The 7,332-nt window shown below is 41.5% G+C and overlaps 1 long non-coding RNA gene across 1 annotated transcript; it reads left to right on the plus strand.

Annotated features, from left to right (window-relative positions):
• The first annotated feature begins 236 nt into the window (after positions 1-236).
• Positions 237-2,266, plus strand: LOC102903019 (uncharacterized). The gene is made up of 2 exons (XR_013052596.1): positions 237-391; positions 2,121-2,266. It is a non-coding gene; the product is annotated as an uncharacterized LOC102903019 (long non-coding RNA).
• Positions 2,267-7,332: the final 5,066 nt, after the last annotated feature.

Below are 7,332 nucleotides of genomic sequence, written 5' to 3' on the forward strand. Positions count from 1 at the left end.
TACCTCTTCCTGTAAACGGCCTCGGGTGACTGTAAAGATGGTTCGCTACTCGCTTGACCCAGAAAACCCTACGAAATCATGCAAATCGAGAGTTTCAAATCTTCGGGTTCACTTTAAGAACATCCGTGAAACTGCCCAGGCCATCAAGGGTATGCATATCAGAAAAGCCACCAAATATCTGAAAGATGTCACTGTAAAGAAGCAATGTGTGCCTTGCCGGCGGTATAATAGTGGAGTCAATAGGTGCGCCCAGGCCAAACAGTGGGGCTGGACACAGGGCCGGCAGCCTAAAAAGAGTGCTGAATTTTTGCTGCACATGCTTAAGAATGCAGAGAGTAATGCTGAACTGAAGAGTTTAGATGTGGATTCTCTAGTCATTGAACACATCCAGGTTCTTGTATAATATTGGAGGAACCAGCCTCAATATTATACATCCCAGGGGCTCAGGAGAGAGAACTACTGACGGCGAGGACTATTTTCTGTAAATTGAATCTCAGCACACCGAGTTCTACAGTCCACTTGCTTTAATTCCTCTGGCATAACATCCTTTATACACAGCTTCAGTTCTGTTCTCATGCCTAGCTCCTTTCTTGCCTGATTTCTCTCTATACTTATCTACTGTCCCCTCTATGTTCTATCTTAATTCCTTTGTCTAGTTCTGCCCCTTCTAGGTTCTCATCCATCTTGTTCCTTCCCATATCATCTCCTCTCCCGTCTCCTTCTCTCTCATCTGGCTCTTCCTCATCTTCCATCTCGTTCCTCTAGTACTCTCCTGTAGCCCTTCAATCTACTTCTTCCCCATCTCAGTTTGTTCCTCTCAAGTTCTTACCCATCTCGTTCTTCCACTCTCTTCTCTCTTCTCTGTTCTGTCCTCTACTTTACAGTTATATATCTCCCCAAAATCACAATCCTCCCCTCCACCCAGGACACTCAGCCTGAACTTCCTCAGGCAGTGATTGTCCACTATCAGGATCAAATGGAGGGTTGATAAGAATTACAAAGAGGGGCACTAGTTGTTAATTACCATTTGTGACCCAAAGGGGAAGTGACTAATGAATTAACTAAAGGCTAAATATGGGTAATATCTAAGAAGAGGGATCTTATGTGCACAACTATAATCTTAAATGTGTTTGGTAAAGGATGTTAAAAATCTATAAGTTGCTAGGTCAATGGGAGAAAATAAAACTGTCTTCTTTTTTCCTGTGGCTCCTATCTGTCCAAGCTGTCTGCCGTTTTTCTGCAGGGTGGGGGAAAGTGTGCTCAGTCTCTAGGCAACCTGTGCACAGCTAGATGCCTCTGGTGATAGTTAAAGGGAGATCTGGAACTGGAGGTAAGGTTTGGGAAAGGAGGAAGTTAAGCTTAATTAGCACATCCACCAGGCCTTCTCAAACAGGTAGCCTGGATGCTTAAGTCTGTTCTTAGAGAGTACAAAGGTATCTCTGATGAGGTACTTTCCTCCATCCAGTGATGGACCTGGCCGGATGCTACCAATAATGATAATTACAGGGAGGCTTGAACTGGGAGTTCTGGCTGAGCATAGCTGTTAGCACAGAAGGTTATCTAAATATTCCTAGAAGTGGTTAGGTAAGTAGTTAGAGGTCTATAAAGTTAGTAAGGCTGTAAGAAAGGAGGAGTCTGAGCTAAATTGTGTAAAGCTATTACTTAATGTCTACCTGACTTGGGCGGTGTCCCCTTATGGAATTTACCCGTAAGTCAGGAGACTTGCATGTGGGCTGTTATCATTGTTAGTCCACTTGGGACTAACAATGGGCGCCCACCTGGGTGGTGTTTCCTGTAGTCCTTGAAAGTGGCCAAGGGAGATAATCTGATTCCAGAGAAAGCCTTTCCTGAGGCTGTTCTCCAAATTACATGGAATGTGTATGTCCAGAGAGTGCTCAGTCTACACTGTTAGTCCTTCTAAGGGAAAAGTCAATTGGGAAAACTATGAAGGCACACATGATTTTCATAACAGAATACAGCTGATATATAACAAGCCAAGTAACACCAAAAACTCCTTGGGATTTGGCTTCCTCTGGAGGAATTCCATGATCCCTCCAGGTAGTGACTTTGCCATAACCAGCTGAGTTCTTATGATATATTCCTGCGGCCCGCAGCACCAGGTGAACAAAGCACCTAAGATGCACCGACGGACTTACAGAGCTCATGGCCGGATTAACCCATACATGAGCTCCCCCTGCCACATTGAGATGATCCTTACTGAAAAGGAACAAATTGTTCCAAAGCCAGAAGAGGAGGTTGCGCAGAAGAAGAAGATATCCCAGAAGAAACTGAAGAAACAAAAACTTATGGCACGGGAATAAATTCCACATAAAATAAATGCAGATAAAAGAAAAAAAATCACATTAAAATTGTCGCTGGCTCATGTTTTGTTTTTGTTTTTTTGTTTTTTTTTTTTCTCTTAGTAATTGTACAACTCATTGTGTGGAGAGACCATACCAAAGAACAATTTAAAATTCTCTAAGCAAAGGCTTTGATTCCAGGTTTGATTGTTCCTAGCGGTATGAACTAGAAAATGTGTGTGTCTGTGTACATGTGAGTGGACATGCATTCAAGTGTGTGTGTGTGTGTGTGTGTGTGTGAGAGAGAGAGAGAGAGAGAGAGAGAGAGAGAGAGAGAGAGCCATGGTGAATGCATAGAGATCAGAGAACAACTTTCATCTTGTTTTGACATAGGATATCTGTTATCATTGAGGCTTTTCAGTTTACTCAGGACTCGCTATCCTGTATTGTCTGTTTCTAGTCTCCCAGCAGGAGCATTGACATTCTGTTTTTAAGTAGTTTCCTAGGAGTATAGCTCAAAATAAAATACTATGTTTTTTTCCCTTTGGCTATCATCTTCATTATAAAGAAATTAAGAGGAAAAAGTCTATTTTGTATTTATCTAGGCAGTTATTTTATATATTTACATTCACTTTTGAAGATCCACTTCCCATTTGATTTAATTTCCTTCAGCCTGAAAGCCATTTTTGTGTGTTTCTTACAGCATGCCTTTTTGAAAATTTATCTATTTTTTCCCTTGAGACATGGCTTTATATAGCTTGAAGTTTTTCTGTGTCCCACCTGAAGCAAGTAAATATGTAGAGACTTATATTATTTACAAACTGTGTGGCCTAATGGCTCAGACTTCTTGCTAACTAGCTCTTTCATCTTAAACTAACCCATTCCTATTAATCTGTATGTTACCATATGGCTGTGGTGTTACCAATCTGCTGGCATCTTGTTGCTCCTTTGGTGACAGGCTCCTGTCCCTCCCACCTCTGCCTTTCTTCTTTCTGTCTCTCTCTCTTGGATTTCCTGCCTGGCTATAACCTGACTCGCCATAGGCCAGAGCTGCTTCTTTGTTAACCAGTCAGAGCAATACATATTCACAGCATACAGAAGGACATCCCACAGCAGCTTTATGTAGCCCCGACTGTCCCAAACACATTATATAGCCAATGATGACCTTTAAATTCAGATATGCCTGACTCCACCTCTAGAATGCTGGCATTACAAACATGTAGTACCACACCCAGTTTATTAGAATGCTATGGACTGAGTTAAGGGCTTCATGTGTGATACACAAGTGCCTTATCAACTGAGCCTTGATCCAAGACTTAAAAATGTTGTTATTTTGGTTTTGTTGTTGAGACACATATTTTGATGAACTTAGGAATCTGGGTTGATTTTTTTTTTATTGTCCAGTGCCCCTCAGCATCAGACATGGCCCCACACTTATGGCCTCAAGTGTGATAATGAAAAGTCCATAGTCATTTCTTTTTTTTCCTAGGCAAAGTGAAATATTTCCTAGTCACTTTAAAAATTTACTTATCTCTAACTGTGGAATGTGGTGTGTCTGCATATGATGGTATTTGTATTAATACTATCTTTAATATTCACTGAGCCTCATGATTTTTTTTTCAGTTTCTGCTTTTACCAAACTTGGGTAAACCATTTCCAAATAATTAATTTCTGCTTTATCCTTTCTCTCAATCACATCTGAAACTTTATTTACATATTTGCTGTAGTCAATCTAATTTTAAAGTCTGGCTGCAAATTTTTTATCAAGTTCCTCCCCTGCATACTTGAGGTTAGATGATCTCTTTTGTTTTACCATAATGGTTACCAAACATTCCACTGTTATTTACTTTCTATTGCATACATCCCATAGCTGTGTAATGAATGAATAAAGAAAATGTGACAGGTGCATTTACACAGTAGAACAGTACTCAGCTATTAAACACACACACACACACACACACACACACACACACACACACTAAAATCATGAAATTTGCAGATAATTCAATGGAACCAGAAAAAATCATCTGGAGTAAGGTAACCCAGACCTAGAAAGACAACCCAGGCTCTTTCTAAGACTATAGGGTTGCTCTTCACAAACTGACAGAAAGACCTTATTGCTAAAGACAACATCTACACTACTCATTGAATATGTGGAAGTCCATCTGGTGCCTACATAGAGCTTCACCCCTATTGGCTCCCATCTTTGGTACAGGAAGGTACTCTGCATGCTACCAAAGGGGGAATGTGAGCACAAAACCAAGCTACAAACCTTTCCACACACCGTGGTATTCTGTCTTGAAGATATGCTAGTGCAATTTTGTCACAAAGCTTTACTATTAACCAACCAACATCTATTTAACTTAAGGCCCACTCCACAAAATGGGACCCATGCATGACACTGCTTGGGTAAGCAAGAACCTGGGATAAGACAGCTCAGGTAGTAGCTGAGTACAGGGGTAGCACAAATGCTACTGTTCTACTGAAAGAACATAGCAATAAAAGGACTTCTAATGCCTTTCCGCTATACTCATAGATCAGCCTTGCTCAGCCATCATCAGAGAAGCTTCCTCTTTCAGCAGATGGGAACAAATACAAAGAAAGACCCACAGCCAGACTGGATGCAGAGAATAAGAGTCCTCTGAACACTCAGCCCTAAATGGAGGTCTCCATCAAACTCCTTCTGTCAGGGCTCAGGGAGACCTGCAGAATATGAGGCAGAAAGAATGTAAGAGCCACAAGGGCTGAAGGACACCAAAAAAACCAAGCCCTCTAAATCAAATGACCAAAGCTCATATGAAAATACAGCGATGGGGTCCTAACCCAGGTGCTATCTCAAATTGAAAATGTAGTTTTCTCCAAGCAAGTCTCACAGGGCAAACAAACTACCCTTCAGGGTAGGCTGCATGACCAGCAGTAGATAGCCAACAGAAATGATACTCAAAGGAGTATTTGGAAGTTCCTTGTTTCATTATGTTGTTCCAGGGCTTCTACCCCACATACCCTTTTTTAAAATTTTTAATTTCATTTTTAAGTTATTTTATATATATAATAAAAATTAAAAAATATATAATATATATAATCTTTTCACACTACAGTTCCTTCATACACACACACACACACACACACACACACACACACACACACACGCACACACATTATGGCTTCTAGTTTAGTGTTTTTATGTGATTCCTGGGTATGCAAATGAGTAGTTCTCTTCATCTATATCTGTTTCTTGTGCCTTTTCTTGGGTTCTTTTCTTTCTGTTTTATCATAATCCAATGTGTCAGTTTTTGTTTTATTTTATTTTATTATTATACTGTAGAGGCCTGTTTGTTTTCTAATGAGAGACAGAAATGTCTTGTATAATATTAGTGGGACCACCCTTAATATTATACATCCCAGGGGTTCAGGAGAGAGAACTACTAATGTCAAGGACTATTTTCAGGAAATAGAATCTCAGCACACCAAGCTCTATAGTCCACTTGCTTTAATTCCTCTGGCATAACATCCTTTATACACAGCTTCAGTTCTGTTCTCATGTCTAGCTCCTTTCTTGCCTGATTTCTGTCTATACTTATCTATTGCTCCCTCTAAGTTCTATTTTAAATCTCTCATCTTAATTCTGCCTCATCTCGTCCCTTTTTGGCTTGTTCTTACCCAGCTAGTACTTCCCCATCTGGCTCTTCCTCATCTTCCTTCTCATTCTTCTAGTACTCTCTTCTAGCCCTTCATTCTAGTTCTTCCCCATCTCAGTTTGTTCCTCTCAAGTTCTTACCCATCTATTTATTCCATTCTCTTTTCTCTTCTCCATCCTCTTGTGCCCTGGGATTCCTGGTATATATACACTTAGAAGCAGTAATCCCTTGGCAGTGCAAAGCCAGGCTTCCAGGGTCAAACGGAGGGGTGATAAGAATCACATAGAGGCAGTAATTGTCAATTATCATTTGCAACCCAAAAAGGAAGTGACTAATGGGGAAATGTGTAGTGGGTAGCCATTCCAGCTTGGATCTGGAAGTTCCAACCCCCATTGAGACTCTGGCAACTGTCATGCCTACAAGGCGGGGCCAAGGGAGGCGTCTGGAGACCCGAGACCTGGATGGGCAAGCGCTCTCTCTCTGTTCCTGGACCCTAGATGGTGGAGGTTGACTGAGCTAAGCTCCAGAGAACACCGATGGACTGCGATACACCTTCCCCAGACCCCCGCAATCTACCTATTCCTTCATTTGTAAGTCACCCACTAAATAAATCTTCCTTTTAACTACGTGGAGTGGCCTTAATAATTTCACCAATATCTGGTGCCCACGTGGGTCAAATTCCAAAGGCCTGGGCGGCTCCTGCCCTCAGCCTCCTCCCCTACTGGCGGGTACCTAAACCTGCCTGCAAAGTTCCATATAACCAGGGAACGCCTACACGGTTCCATTCCTGAAAAAGGGAGCAGCTAGTCCTGTCTCAGCTCCCTAGCTTAGCCCTGAGACCAGTGAAAAACCGCTGCGAGTGAGGTATCCCCCTCCTCCCTGAGTGCCAGCTCCTGGCCATCCCGCCATCTGCCTCCAGCTACCGCCAGCCAAGGTCACCAGCAGGCCCTGCTTTGGAGCTATACCAGTGCCGCCTGCTGGCTGAAAAGCGCTACTACACTCCCCACACCACAGAAAGGTAAGATAGGCAAACCAGCGTTTTATTTCAAGTAAAAGTACTTGATAATTTTACATCTTAAAATTGACTAACAAATTTTGAGTAATTCTTGTAATATGGCTGACAACATTACCTCACAAGAATTTAAAAACCTTTTTGCCTGTATGATGAATGACATTCTCCTGGAAATATATGACCTTCCTCAGGCATATTTGGCCTGTACCATTTTGGCATTCATCGTAATAGTTCACACAGTGTTCAAACACTGGTTTAATAATAAGAACAAAGATGAGTCATTATTGGGACTGATACAGGCTTTAAAAGATAGCAATGAAGGCTTACAGAAAAAGAATTTTTCTGGAATCTGCTTTCAAAGATAGCAATGAACGCTTACAGA

Source organism: Peromyscus maniculatus, chromosome 7, assembly GCF_049852395.1.
Source record: "Peromyscus maniculatus bairdii isolate BWxNUB_F1_BW_parent chromosome 7, HU_Pman_BW_mat_3.1, whole genome shotgun sequence".
Lineage (NCBI taxonomy): Eukaryota > Metazoa > Chordata > Mammalia > Rodentia > Cricetidae > Peromyscus > Peromyscus maniculatus.